Source organism: Mesoplodon mirus, assembly GCF_964341445.2.
Source record: "Mesoplodon mirus genome assembly, chromosome: 18".
NCBI classification, from domain to species: Eukaryota; Metazoa; Chordata; class Mammalia; order Artiodactyla; family Ziphiidae; genus Mesoplodon; species Mesoplodon mirus.
In genome coordinates this window covers 29,858,256-29,873,841 of record NC_138994.1, presented here as the reverse complement: position 1 = coordinate 29,873,841, position 15,586 = coordinate 29,858,256, and the positions used below count along the sequence as shown (strand labels likewise).

General features: G+C 41.5%; 1 protein-coding gene across 1 annotated transcript in view; it reads left to right on the top strand.

The window, feature by feature from the left end:
• Positions 1-15,586, top strand: part of LOC309793385 (RAD52 motif-containing protein 1-like) — a gene marked incomplete at both ends in the record, with an annotated part of 119,270 nt that overhangs the window by 73,917 nt on the left and 29,767 nt on the right. The window lies entirely within an intron of this gene.

Sequence of the window (15,586 nt, the reverse complement as noted above, 5' to 3'; positions counted from 1 at the left end):
GAAATCATCTTCAGTTTAGATTGAAGAAATTTTAGTTACTACTCTTTGTTCCTGCTATTTGATCACAGTTTATTTTTATTTTTTGAAGTCTGTCTCTAATCAAATAAGATTTAATGTTTTAGAAGTAATAGAGGACCATGACTAAACTAATAAGAAAAGTTAATTTAAGGACAAGAATTGATTTTTAAAAACATAAAAGTACATTTCATGACTTGATTTCAAGATGATCTGGTGGTATCCTTATACTGTCGCAGAAGGAAGTCCACAGTGGGACGAGAATGATGCTTACAAATCAGCACCCTTATTATCTATTACTGAACATGTCTTAGTCCAGGCCAGTCTGCCTACCACCTCTGTGGAACACTGTTGATTTCATTTTTCTTCCAGTATTTACTTTTGGTCCTGGACCAATTATCTAGCTGTGATGGGATTCTTCAAAAGTATCCTACATTTTGTACTTAGTTGAACTAGTGATTGTTCTGTTTGCAGACATTCTTTCTGAGGCTCTACTCTTGCCTCAAAAACCTACATTTGCAGAAAGGGAAATGTATAGGTTCTCCTTTTCAATGTATTTATTTTTATTTATTTTTTATTTATTTTTGTCTGTGTTGGGTCTTCGTTTCTGTGCAAGGGCCTTCTCTAGTTGTGGCGAGCGGGGGCCACTCCTCATCATGGTGCGTGGGCCTCTCACTGCCGTGGCCCCTCTTATTGCGGAGCACAGGCTCTAGATGCGCATGCTCAGTAGTTGTGGCTCACGGGCCCAGTTGCCCCGTGGCATGTGGGATCCTCCCATTCCAGGTCTCGAACCCGTGTCCCCCCCATCGGCAGGCAGACTCTCAACCACTGCGCCACCAGGGAAGCCCAGGTTTACCTTTTATTAACAAACTTATCCTTCTTTATTTCTTTCCAGTTTTTAAAAACCGTGTCCATTGTGACATTGAGATTCATATTTAAACATAATTTTAAAATTTTATTCTTAAAATTATCATACAGTAAAACTAACTTTTTTCTTTTATCCTGTTAATTTAACACGTGTAGTTTGTGCAACCATCACTACAATCAGAATACAGAATAATATTATCACCCCCCAGAATTCCCTGATGCTATCCTTTTATAGTTAACTGTCCCCATCCTATAACCTCTGCAACCACTGACCTTTTCTCCATCCCTATAGTTTTGTCTTTTTGAGAATGTCCTATACATGGAATCATACATGTAAGCTTTTGAGACTGGGTTCTTTTACTCTGTCTTTGAGATTCATCTAAGTTATTGCATGTATTGAAAGTTTATTCCTTTTTATTACTGAGTAGTTTTCCATTGTCACTCATTAAAGGACATTTGCGTTGTTTCCAATTTTTAACATTTAGGAATAGAGCTGCTGTAAACATTTGTGTACAGACTTTTGTGCAAACATAGTTTTCATTTCTCTATCTCTAGGGTAGCTGTCTCTGGGGAGAGGGGATTGCTGGATGGTATAGTGAGTATATTTTTAACTTTATAAGAAACTGTCAACCCTTTTTCCAGAGTGTCTGTACCATTTTATACTCTCCCACTAGCAATGTACGAGAATTCCACCTATTCCACATCACTGACACTATCAGTGATTTTAATTTAGCCATTCTAATAGGTATGTGGTAGTATCTTATCATGGTTTTAATTTGCATTTCTCTGATGACTAATGCCATTGGACATCTTTTCATGTGCGTATTTGCCATCATTAGATCCTCTTGGTGGAGTGCCATTGAAATCTTTTGCCTAGCTTTTAATTGGGTTGTTTTCTTACTGTTGAGTTTTGAGAATTCTTTATATATTTGGATACAAATCCTTTTTCAGGTATGTGATTTGCCGTTGGTTTTTTCTCAGTCTTTAGCTTGGCTTCGTATCCTTCTAACATAATAGTGTCTTTCAAAGAGGAAAAAGGTTTAATTTTGAGAAAGTCCAGTTCATAAATTGTTTTCTTTTTTATATTATACTAAGATGGGTAGATTTTAAAATAAGTTTCTGTTCTATAAAAGTGGTGAAAAGTAACTTAGTGATGGGAATGTCCTCATAAAGTTGACTTTGTGGAAGGTGCAAATGTTATTTTCTGGAAAGGTAGTACTAATTAATATACCTCTTAGTCTTGGGAACATCTAGGACTTTTGTTTAACCAAAGGATGCAATTGGTTGAGGTTTGTGAGGGTTTTCACACTTTTTAAAAAAATGATGATCACTAATGTGGTTAAATATGTATACTTTCATAATGCAGAACTATGTAGGAATTAGTCCTTAAGACTCTTCCAGGGTTAAAAGAGTGGTATATTACATTCCCATTTGATGCTTTGGGGAGTGCCTGAGTTTGAGTTTCTGCTTCACTGGAACAGCATTAGAACTCTGAGTGTAGGTTCAGATTCAGTGGCATGGCTAAAAGCACGAGCTGCATCAGAATGTCTGCATTTGAATCCTGCCTTTTATTTACAGTGTAACTGTGGGTGAGTAACTTAACTTGTCTGTGCTTCAGTTTCCTTATCTGTTAGTGGGAATGATAATAATAACATCCACCTCGTAAGGTCATTATGAGGACTCAAGCAGATTACATAATATAGTCATTTCAACGGCCTCTGGCCCGCAGGAAGCATTCAGCAAATGGCTCTTGTTATTATTCTTATTATTATTGCTGAAATAGCTTTATGATAAAATTGTTTAAACAAATGTTTTGGAATATTTTCAAGAGTCAGAATAACCACATATCACACTAAGTCATTTCTCTCCCATGCCCACTTTTTTCTCTTGGCACTTGTTATTATTAATCAATACCTGTGACCAGTGTTTTTAATAATCATGTATATATATACACTGTTTTACAAGCCAGCTATCAGTTCATTCCATTTTTCACATCCTGTGAGGTACTAATCAGATATACACATATACATCAGTTCGCTTCAGCTGCCTGAAATATCAACCTAAATTGGCTTAAGCTGGAAAGAAATTTGAGTTAGGCTCACCTAACTGCAAAGTCAGGCACAGCTAGCTGGATTCAGGGCTCAAGTAAAGTCATCAGGACTCAGGTTCTCCCCACGAGTCAACTCTGCCTTTTCCTGTATGGACTTCAGTTGTCGGAACTGTATGTTAGAAACTTGGCTGTAGCATATTCACCGCCTGTAGCCTGTCACCGTTTAGATTCAGCCGGAAAGAGCGCCTGTCTCTTTCCCAGAAGCCTCAGCAAAAGTCTCGTGATGTCTCATTGGCTCTTATGGGGTCACATGTCTGACCTGGAGCCAATCGCTGTTTGAGGCTGTGAGACTGGGATTGGCCAGTTCTGGTCACGTGTCACCCGTGGCTCTTTGGCGGAGTCGAGCCCACCGGAGCCACGCTGACTGAGAGGCGGGGAGAGGTACCTACTCTGAGGGACTTTGTGGGCTTTTATTACCAGAAAAAGGGCTGGACGCTGGCTGGTCAAACGACTAATGTGCTGTTAGGCTCTTTTTGTAGATCGGCAACGGATCACAGGGGTTAATGGATTTGAATTAGACCGGATTTGAATTAGAACCTTGGTTACTGATTCCAGCTTTTTTGTCTCCAGGAATGCCGTTCCCCACAGGGGCAGGAGTTTGCAGAAAGTTAGTGTTGTGTATTCTTTTGGTGAAAGTCGGATAATGTTTAACAGGAAGAGAAAGAGTCAAGGCAAATAGGGGTGGCCTTCTCAATGGGTGGACGTGGTGCTTCTTCCCACACTGGTGGGTTTAAGCGACTCAGCGCCCTTCTCCGGGCCTTTCTGTCCCCGTGGCAGAGGCTGTACAAGACCCAGCTTGGTCAGTGTCTGTCCGCTACATGGCAGGGTTGCATGCTGTAGACACGGGTGTATCCGTGTATCCTGGGCAAGAGTGTTGGCTACATGGTGAGGTGTGTCTGGTGCTGGCGTCGTTTAGAGGTAGTTTCTAGATCTCTGTATTTTTTTTTTTGTGTGTGTGATACGCGGGCCTCTCACTGTTGTGGCCTCTCCCGTTGCGGAGCACAGGCTCCGGACGCGCAGGCCCAGCAGCCATCGCTCACGGGCCCAGCCGCTCCGCGGCTTGTGGGATCTTCCCGGACCGGGGCACGAATCCGTGTCCCCTACATCGGCAGGCGGACTCTCAACCACTGCGCCACCAGGGAAGCCCTAGATCTCTGTATTTTTTATAGTCCATTTTAGTGTGGCTTGAGACATTGTCTCACTTTGACTTCGGCTGGCAGTTTCTATTTTATGTTTTTCCAGAAGACGCTTGAACTTCTTCAGGAGTATGTGTAGCCAGGTCATGCTGTTTTCTGAAGAACCAGAGAAGGCAGTTACCAGAGACCTGCCTTGTATGGAGAGCTACGCTACAGAAGTACCCGCAGTGAGGTTCAGGGAGACCGCAGTTAGAAATGAACTGTTGGGACCTGATTAATTGTGGTAGGCATCTTCATATCCAGTGCTGAGGTGGGCACCTGAGCCTACATATCAGAGACATTAACTCTTGAAATTAAATCAGTTCCCCCCATAGCTCCCGGAGTTAGTAATTCTGTCCCTAATCTCTACTTCTGTGTTACTTTTATTGAGATATCCCTGGCTGATATGTTTGCTGATTAATGTTGATGGTAGGCTTTGTGATCTCCCCTCAGAGCCAGTTTTAGGGGTTAGCTTGTGTTTGTCAGTGATGTACAAGTACACTTGTTTCTCCAATGGCTATTGGAGAGCATAATCACTCTTATGATTGCATAATCATAACCATTATTATTTTACCGAGATGGTGAAAATGGGTGAAAATAATTCCTCTGTCAAGTAGATAAAGTAGTTACATAGCATGATATTTTATTTTCTAAAAATAGAGTGTTGTATGTTGAAATCTGTAAAGTGATTTCCACTTTGTATAAATTGAAAATATGGAATTTTAGTGAAATAACAATAGCTAACACTTACTGAGCACTCACTGTATGCCAGGCATTCTTTTAAGCACTTTACACGTATTATTTCGCTTAATTCTTAAGTGAAAATAAATAACCATAGGAGGTAGGTATTAGTTGTCTCCTTGCCATTTTAGAGGTGAGCAAGTTGAGATACTTGAGGCTAAGTCATTTGCTCCAGGTCACACAGCTGGTGAGTGACACAGTTGGTGAGTGACAGCTGGTGAGTTCTGAATGTAAGTCCTCTGGCTCCAAGCCTGTGCTTTGGATCACTATGCTGTGTTCTGTCCCTAGTAAAGATTTTAGCTCATGTGTTGTTAGTTTTTCTTTTCATTTTGCTTCTTTTTGTAATATTTTCTAGATGTGGGCTAGGAGTTTTATAGAGAAGATTTGCTAATTCTAGGACCTTTGGAATCCATGGATTTATCCATCTTCTGTTGCTGTTATTTGGCAAGCAAACACTCTATGCTTGTTTAGATCAGTAGGTGTCAACCAGGAATGATTTTGCCCCCCAGGGGACATTTGCTGATGTCTGGAGACAGACATCTTTAGTTGTCGTAAGTCAGGAGACGTGCTCCTGGCACCTAGTGGTCAGAGGCCAGGATGCTGCTGAAACATTTATGAAGCACAGGACAGCCTTTCCGCAACAAAGAATTGTTCAGCCCAAAATGTCAATAGCATCAACTCTGGCCTATAGAATAAGTGACTGATGATCTTGTAATGCCATTCTGATCTCTAACGGGCAAAGTCACATTAGTAATGTAGAAATGATTACTTTTGATGTTTGTTTGATAATTGATTTCTCCAAATGAATGCATGTTTGTATAAGGGACATAAACACCAACCATAACTTAAATATTGAAGTTCCCTTAAAGTAAACTGGGAATTATAGCCCACTGAGGGAGAGCTGAGGAAGTTTAAAGGGAGGCCATGTAATGCCTGAGGATACAATACTCTAAATATTTGTTGGATTACCTTGTGAATTACACAATTAGAATTCATTTTTTGTGTTGTATTAACTTGTCAAATGTATAAACATTTTAAATATCCTGTAATTTTTAAAACCGTGTTTTGGTATATTTTTAATTAAAAATTTCATACTGAGAAAAGTGGAGAATCTTACATTGTACCCCGTGTATGTACCACCCATATTTAACAAATGCTAACAAATACTGAAGTCCATTTTGAGCTCTTTCTCATCCCATCCCTTAGGTGTTTCTACATTTTTTATTATACCACACATCTCAAAAGTTGAAGGGGCCTGGAACTCTTCCGTTGTCTGTCGTCAGGCCTCACTCACTGCTGCTGCCTTTTGTCTGCCTGTCAGCTTCTCCCCTCATCTTTCACTGCAGTATATAGGCGGTAGAGGGCGGAGCCAGGTTGTCTTTTCAAAGCTGGAAAGGCCAGGCCGAGAGTGGATGCGTAGGCTGGAGGGAGGCGGGAGGACAATAAGTATGGGTTTCCCCCAATGACTGAAAGCAGAGCGTTCCCATGAAGCCTTTCATAAGCCGAAGTGGCGTAAAGCGAAGAAGCAGTGACCATAGGACACATCTTGCTAACGGATGCACAGAATAAATTGAGCTAAAGTACGGAAGCTCAGTGACAGTTCAAAGCTATGGTGGCTTGATGCTGAGGTGCTGAGTGTGGTTCCCAGGAAGGAGCTGGGTGGTGCCCCTTGCACCCGCTTTTGCAGCGCACAGTGCGAATTGCCTCTGTACGGGCTGCTGCACAACACGTGCCGGGCACTGTTCTCATTTTCCCCCCTTTTTTGTGAAAATAGATACCTCTTTGGATTTCTTTTGGTTGGGAAAACAGGCGCTAACGTGGGTCTTTCTTAAAAGCGAAGTGGCATAAATTGAGCTTTGGAAGGATGGAGGAGACCTGTACCTTGGGGCCGTTTGGTGAGGTAGAAAGTGGGGAGAGTGAGCGAGGGTGGGAAGAGGCAAGAAGAGCAGTCTCGGAACCAACAGAGATGGTGGTGGGAGGTCTGCAAGCGTGGTCCGCCGGAGCAATGTTGTGACTGTCAGGTCAGAGGATCTTAGGTCTTCTTTGCCCAGGATTGCTGCTCCCTGCATTATGAGTGGTATAGCTCAGGAGCGGCTGCGCTTGAATTCTCAATCTCTATTACTTGGACTGCTTAGTGGTCTGTTATTAATGGCAATGCCTGCTTATCACCAGTTGTTCACAGGACTTCTACATGATAGGTTCCTTTTTTTTTGACCACACCATGCCGCCTGCGGGATCTTAGTTCCCCGACTAGGGATCAAACCCTCTCCCCGCCCCTTTCCGCCGTGGAGGAAGCGCGGAGTCCCAACCACTGCACTGCCCGATAGGTTCCTCCTTTATTTAAACACCTCCCATCATGCTCCATTGCTATGGAATAAAGCCCTCACTTCCTGTGGCATTGGAGGGCATTCTTAGCTCCTTTCCCTCTTTCTCTGACACACCTGGAGTGTATCATGTGCTTTTTCTTGTCTTGGTGACTTCTTGTGCATTCTCTCTGATAAACTCCCCTGTGCTCTCCCTATCATCTCTGCACAGTGAACTTGTGTTCTTCTTTTGAGGGCAGCTCATGCCTTTCGGCAGATGGAAGGTATTTCTTGCTATTTTTCATTTGTGCTTTGCCTGTCTTGCTAGAGTCTGAGTTTCTTGAAAGCAGTGATGGCATGCTTCCTCTTTGCGTTTAGTGCTGCTAACACAGGGCCTGGCCTCAGGAAATGTTTGCTGAACTGAATTAATAGCCAGTTCGAACTTGCCCTTGAGCCAGTGTTTTGTACTGGTGGGAAAAATCCTACACGGTGTGGACTTTGATTCTCTGAAGTGTCAGTTACAGTATTGTAAGACGGAAGATAGGAGTCTGGGATAGGAAACAGTTTTGCAACTTCTGGTTTTTTTTTTTTTTTTTTTTTTTTTTTTGCGGTACGCAGGCCTCTCACTGTTGTGGCCTCTCCCGTTGCGCAGCACAGACTCCGGACGCGCAGGCACAGCAGCCATGGCTCATGGGCCCAGCCACTCTGCGGCATGTGGTATCTTCCTGAACCGGGACACAAACCCGTGTCCCCTGCATCGGCAGGCGGACTCTCAACCACTGCGCCACCAGGGAAGCCCATTTTTTATTTTTTTGCGGTACGCGGGCCTCTCACTGTTGTCGCCTCTCCTGTTGTGGAGCACAGGCGCCGGACGCGCAGGCTCAATGGCCATGGCTCATGGGCCCAGCCGCTCCACGGCATGTGGGATCTTCCCGGACTGGGGCACGAACCCGTGTCCCCTGCGTCGGCAGGCAGACTCTCAACCACTGCGCCACCAGGGAAGCCCGGTACGCTTTTGTTTTAATTATGCAGTTGGCTCTCTTGTGTTGATTTACATTTTATTGGTAAAGCTCCACTGCTTTGGATTATGATGTGTTTACAAGGCTACACAGATAATCTGGAAGGGAAAATGAAGAAATACAAATGACAGAAAATATTTTATAATAATAAAATTTTCTTGGCAAGCAGCAACCTTTTCTCAAAGTCAGTCTTTTAATATAATTTGCTTGCCTCATAAATATGGATTTTTTGTTTTTTCATATCTTTATTGATTAGTAAGCATAGTAAATGACTTGGGAGGAATCTCACTCTCTTCAAGAAATAATTTGGAATTATTGATCCAGAATGCTGACAGTTCTCAAAAATGGGTCAGGAAAATCAAAGTAATAGATGGAAAAACAATCTCAATTTTAGCTCTTGATATAACTTTTCTTAAAGTTAGGGTTCTTTTTTATAATTTAAGTTACTAAAACAGATGGTGGAAGGTCCATCAAGATATTTATTTTATGTATTTAAAGCATTTTACTTTGCTGTATTGAATTCCATTCATTCTGGAATTTAGGAGAATTTACCTCTTTATGAAAGAGATGATTCAAAGTAGAAAATGATTGATGACCTTCGCTTCCAGTTTTCTTCTCAATAGACTTAGTCTCTCTTCTAATGCTTCTTGCATACTCAGTAATTGTATAAGTTTTAGAGAAAAATGCAAGTCTGGCTGAATATTAAGCACAGTACACTAAATAAAGCTTTTTTCCTTTGCAGAATATTTTACATGTGTGTCCCATAGATTCATCAGAGATTCTAGTTTTGGATAAAGGCAAGTACATTTAAAGACAATACAACATCCCTATCTATGACATTGGCATTCAAATGAGAAGTGAATTTGGTTCAGGACAGTTCTTGAACTGCTTAGCATTTAGGTTATTTTAGGTCAACTCTTTGGGAAATTCAATTAGAGTATTTATTGAATGGTTTTAGTGAGCTGATTGGTTGTCATGTCATGTCATAGATGATATAAAACATGACTCCTATTTATAAAATAGTTGTGTTGGTCAGATAAGGCATCTTACATGATGTATTTAATCCAAGATAATGGATGAGTAAGAGGCAGATCATTGTCTAGGAAGTAATTTTGGTTTTGAGAGAGGCATTCTTAGGGAAATAGGCCTTGAAGTGTTCATTTAGAGCTGGGCAGGATTGAGGTCCGGAGAGAGGAGGGAAAGGATATTTGGGTAGAGGGAAGGGCATTGGCAGAGCCTCAGAGGCCTGACGGTTCCTGGGGCCTGTGTGGGAATGGTGGGAAAGTTGGGTTGCAGTCAGCCTGTGGGTGGCCTGGACGTTGGGTAATGAGCGTGGCCGTCAGTTTATGGGCGCCCTCTCTAGAGTGGTGTGTAACTTGCTTCCTCCCTGAGGAAGTGTGACACGCTTGTGCTAGCTGCAGTGTCTTCCCCACAGCTGTGCTGTCCATTGAGGAGAAGGGGGCCTGCTCTGCCATGGCTTCCTTACTCCTCAGGGTATGGCGTGTGAGTTATTTTAATAATGTATCAATCTGCCTTTTCTTTCTTTTGTCACAATGCATTTACTTTCTAACGTGGTCTTGTTTTCAGGGTAATAATTGGGTTTCCACAGGGAAAATAATAATGTGTGAGGCAAATTATTGACTTAAAAAATGAATCTCTAATATTTTTCTAGTAGTTCTTCTTTTGTTTAAATTTTTGTTTCGTTAGTTATGTAAAGAAACTTATGGATAGTAATTTCTGCTCAGGTGGATAGTGGTACTGTTTAGCACAGCTCATTGGTCTTCTGAAACCTTTGCAAATGCAGTCTGATTCATTCCAGCCAAGTTAATTATGAGGTACATCATTTTTTTCCCTTAATGGAGACAAATGTAAAAGACAGAGATACAGAAATCATCTTCAGTTTAGATTGAAGAAATTTTAGTTACTACTCTTTGTTCCTGCTATTTGATCACAGTTTATTTTTATTTTTTGAAGTCTGTCTCTAATCAAATAAGATTTAATGTTTTAGAAGTAATAGAGGACCATGACTAAACTAATAAGAAAAGTTAATTTAAGGACAAGAATGGATTTTTAAAAACATAAAAGTACATTTCATGACTTGATTTCAAGATGATCTGGTGGTATCCTTATACTGTCGCAGAAGGAAGTCCACAGTGGGACGAGAATGATGCTTACAAATCAGCACCCTTATTATCTATTACTGAAGATGTCTTAGTCCAGGCCAGTCTGCCTACCACCTCTGTGGAACACTGTTGATTTCATTTTTCTTCCAGTATTTACTTTTGGTCCTGGACCAATTATCTAGCTGTGATGGGATTCTTCAAAAGTATCCTACATTTTGCACTTAATGAACTAGTGATTGTTCTGTTTGCAGACATTCTTTCTGAGGCTCTACTCTTGCCTCGAAAACCTACATTTGCAGAAAGGGAAATGTATAGGTTCTCCTTTTCAATGTATTTATTTTTATTTATTTTTTATTTATTTTTGTCTGTGTTGGGTCTTCGTTTCTGTGCAAGGGCCTTCTCTAGTTGTGGCGAGCGGGGGCCACTCCTCATCATGGTGCGTGGGCCTCTCACTGCCGTGGCCCCTCTTATTGCGGAGCACAGGCTCTAGATGCGCATGCTCAGTAGTTGTGGCTCACGGGCCCAGTTGCCCCGTGGCATGTGGGATCCTCCCATTCCAGGTCTCGAACCCGTGTCCCCCCCATCGGCAGGCAGACTCTCAACCACTGCGCCACCAGGGAAGCCCAGGTTTACCTTTTATTAACAAACTTATCCTTCTTTATTTCTTTCCAGTTTTTAAAAACCGTGTCCATTGTGACATTGAGATTCATATTTAAACATAATTTTAAAATTTTATTCTTAAAATTATCATACAGTAAAACTAACTTTTTTCTTTTATCCTGTTAATTTAACACGTGTAGTTTGTGCAACCATCACTACAATCAGAATACAGAATAATATTATCACCCCCCAGAATTCCCTGATGCTATCCTTTTATAGTTAACTGTCCCCATCCTATAACCTCTGCAACCACTGACCTTTTCTCCATCCCTATAGTTTTGTCTTTTTGAGAATGTCCTATACATGGAATCATACATGTAAGCTTTTGAGACTGGGTTCTTTTACTCTGTCTTTGAGATTCATCTAAGTTATTGCATGTATTGAAAGTTTATTCCTTTTTATTACTGAGTAGTTTTCCATTGTCACTCATTAAAGGACATTTGCGTTGTTTCCAATTTTTAACATTTAGGAATAGAGCTGCTGTAAACATTTGTGTACAGACTTTTGTGCAAACATAGTTTTCATTTCTCTATCTCTAGGGTAGCTGTCTCTGGGGAGAGGGGATTGCTGGATGGTATAGTGAGTATATTTTTAACTTTATAAGAAACTGTCAACCCTTTTTCCAGAGTGTCTGTACCATTTTATACTCTCCCACTAGCAATGTACGAGAATTCCACCTATTCCACATCACTGACACTATCAGTGATTTTAATTTAGCCATTCTAATAGGTATGTGGTAGTATCTTATCATGGTTTTAATTTGCATTTCTCTGATGACTAATGCCATTGGACATCTTTTCATGTGCGTATTTGCCATCATTAGATCCTCTTGGTGGAGTGCCATTGAAATCTTTTGCCTAGCTTTTAATTGGGTTGTTTTCTTACTGTTGAGTTTTGAGAATTCTTTATATATTTGGATACAAATCCTTTTTCAGGTATGTGATTTGCCGTTGGTTTTTTCTCAGTCTTTAGCTTGGCTTCGTATCCTTCTAACATAATAGTGTCTTTCAAAGAGGAAAAAGGTTTAATTTTGAGAAAGTCCAGTTCATAAATTGTTTTCTTTTTTATATTATACTAAGATGGGTAGATTTTAAAATAAGTTTCTGTTCTATAAAAGTGGTGAAAAGTAACTTAGTGATGGGAATGTCCTCATAAAGTTGACTTTGTGGAAGGTGCAAATGTTATTTTCTGGAAAGGTAGTACTAATTAATATACCTCTTAGTCTTGGGAACATCTAGGACTTTTGTTTAACCAAAGGATGCAATTGGTTGAGGTTTGTGAGGGTTTTCACACTTTTTAAAAAAATGATGATCACTAATGTGGTTAAATATGTATACTTTCATAATGCAGAACTATGTAGGAATTAGTCCTTAAGACTCTTCCAGGGTTAAAAGAGTGGTATATTACATTCCCATTTGATGCTTTGGGGAGTGCCTGAGTTTGAGTTTCTGCTTCACTGGAACAGCATTAGAACTCTGAGTGTAGGTTCAGATTCAGTGGCATGGCTAAAAGCACGAGCTGCATCAGAATGTCTGCATTTGAATCCTGCCTTTTATTTACAGTGTAACTGTGGGTGAGTAACTTAACTTGTCTGTGCTTCAGTTTCCTTATCTGTTAGTGGGAATGATAATAATAACATCCACCTCGTAAGGTCATTATGAGGACTCAAGCAGATTACATAATATAGTCATTTCAACGGCCTCTGGCCCGCAGGAAGCATTCAGCAAATGGCTCTTGTTATTATTCTTATTATTATTGCTGAAATAGCTTTATGATAAAATTGTTTAAACAAATGTTTTGGAATATTTTCAAGAGTCAGAATAACCACATATCACACTAAGTCATTTCTCTCCCATGCCCACTTTTTTCTCTTTGCACTTGTTATTATTAATCAATACCTGTGACCAGTGTTTTTAATAATCATGTATATATATACACTGTTTTACAAGCCAGCTATCAGTTCATTCCATTTTTCACATCCTGTGAGGTACTAATCAGATATACACATATACATCAGTTCGCTTCAGCTGCCTGAAATATCAACCTAAATTGGCTTAAGCTGGAAAGAAATTTGAGTTAGGCTCACCTAACTGCAAAGTCAGGCACAGCTAGCTGGATTCAGGGCTCAAGTAAAGTCATCAGGACTCAGGTTCTCCCCACGAGTCAACTCTGCCTTTTCCTGTATGGACTTCAGTTGTCGGAACTGTATGTTAGAAACTTGGCTGTAGCATATTCACCGCCTGTAGCCTGTCAGCGTTTAGATTCAGCCGGAAAGAGCGCCTGTCTCTTTCCCAGAAGCCTCAGCAAAAGTCTCGTGATGTCTCATTGGCTCTTATGGGGTCACATGTCTGACCTGGAGCCAATCGCTGTTTGAGGCTGTGAGACTGGGATTGGCCAGTTCTGGTCACGTGTCACCCGTGGCTCTTTGGCGGAGTCGAGCCCACCGGAGCCACGCTGACTGAGAGGCGGGGAGAGGTACCTACTCTGAGGGACTTTGTGGGCTTTTATTACCAGAAAAAGGGCTGGACGCTGGCTGGTCAAACGACTAATGTGCTGTTAGGCTCTTTTTGTAGATCGGCAACGGATCACAGGGGTTAATGGATTTGAATTAGACCGGATTTGAATTAGAACCTTGGTTACTGATTCCAGCTTTTTTGTCTCCAGGAATGCCGTTCCCCACAGGGGCAGGAGTTTGCAGAAAGTTAGTGTTGTGTATTCTTTTGGTGAAAGTCGGATAATGTTTAACAGGAAGAGAAAGAGTCAAGGCAAATAGGGGTGGCCTTCTCAATGGGTGGACGTGGTGCTTCTTCCCACACTGGTGGGTTTAAGCGACTCAGCGCCCTTCTCCGGGCCTTTCTGTCCCCGTGGCAGAGGCTGTACAAGACCCAGCTTGGTCAGTGTCTGTCCGCTACATGGCAGGGTTGCATGCTGTAGACACGGGTGTATCCGTGTATCCTGGGCAAGAGTGTTGGCTACATGGTGAGGTGTGTCTGGTGCTGGCGTCGTTTAGAGGTAGTTTCTAGATCTCTGTATTTTTTTTTTTTTTTTTTGTGATACGCGGGCCTCTCACTGTTGTGGCCTCTCCCGTTGCGGAGCACAGGCTCCGGACGCGCAGGCCCAGCAGCCATCGCTCACGGGCCCAGCCGCTCCGCGGCTTGTGGGATCTTCCCGGACCGGGGCACGAATCCGTGTCCCCTACATCGGCAGGCGGACTCTCAACCACTGCGCCACCAGGGAAGCCCTAGATCTCTGTATTTTTTATAGTCCATTTTAGTGTGGCTTGAGACATTGTCTCACTTTGACTTCGGCTGGCAGTTTCTATTTTATGTTTTTCCAGAAGACGCTTGAACTTCTTCAGGAGTATGTGTAGCCAGGTCATGCTGTTTTCTGAAGAACCAGAGAAGGCAGTTACCAGAGACCTGCCTTGTATGGAGAGCTACGCTACAGAAGTACCCGCAGTGAGGTTCAGGGAGACCGCAGTTAGAAATGAACTGTTGGGACCTGATTAATTGTGGTAGGCATCTTCATATCCAGTGCTGAGGTGGGCACCTGAGCCTACATATCAGAGACATTAACTCTTGAAATTAAGTCAGTTCCCCCCATAGCTCCCGGAGTTAGTAATTCTGTCCCTAATCTCTACTTCTGTGTTACTTTTATTGAGATATCCCTGGCTGATATGTTTGCTGATTAATGTTGATGGTAGGCTTTGTGATCTCCCCTCAGAGCCAGTTTTAGGGGTTAGCTTGTGTTTGTCAGTGATGTACAAGTACACTTGTTTCTCCAATGGCTATTGGAGAGCATAATCACTCTTATGATTGCATAATCATAACCATTATTATTTTACCGAGATGGTGAAAATGGGTGAAAATAATTCCTCTGTCAAGTAGATAAAGTAGTTACATAGCATGATATTTTATTTTCTAAAAATAGAGTGTTGTATGTTGAAATCTGTAAAGTGATTTCCACTTTGTATAAATTGAAAATATGGAATTTTAGTGAAATAACAATAGCTAACACTTACTGAGCACTCACTGTATGCCAGGCATTCTTTTAAGCACTTTACACGTATTATTTCGCTTAATTCTTAAGTGAAAATAAATAACCATAGGAGGTAGGTATTAGTTGTCTCCTTGCCATTTTAGAGGTGAGCAAGTTGAGATACTTGAGGCTAAGTCATTTGCTCCAGGTCACACAGCTGGTGAGTGACACAGTTGGTGAGTGACAGCTGGTGAGTTCTGAATGTAAGTCCTCTGGCTCCAAGCCTGTGCTTTGGATCACTATGCTGTGTTCTGTCCCTGGTAAAGATTTTAGCTCATGTGTTGTTAGTTTTTCTTTTCATTTTGCTTCTTTTTGTAATATTTTCTAGATGTGGGCTAGGAGTTTTATAGAGAAGATTTGCTAATTCTAGGACCTTTGGAATCCATGGATTTATCCATCTTCTGTTGCTGTTATTTGGCAAGCAAACACGCTATGCTTGTTTATATCAGTAGGTGTCAACCAGGAATGATTTTGCCCCCCAGGGGACATTTGCTGATGTCTGGAGACAGACATCTTTAGTTGCCGTAAGTCAGGA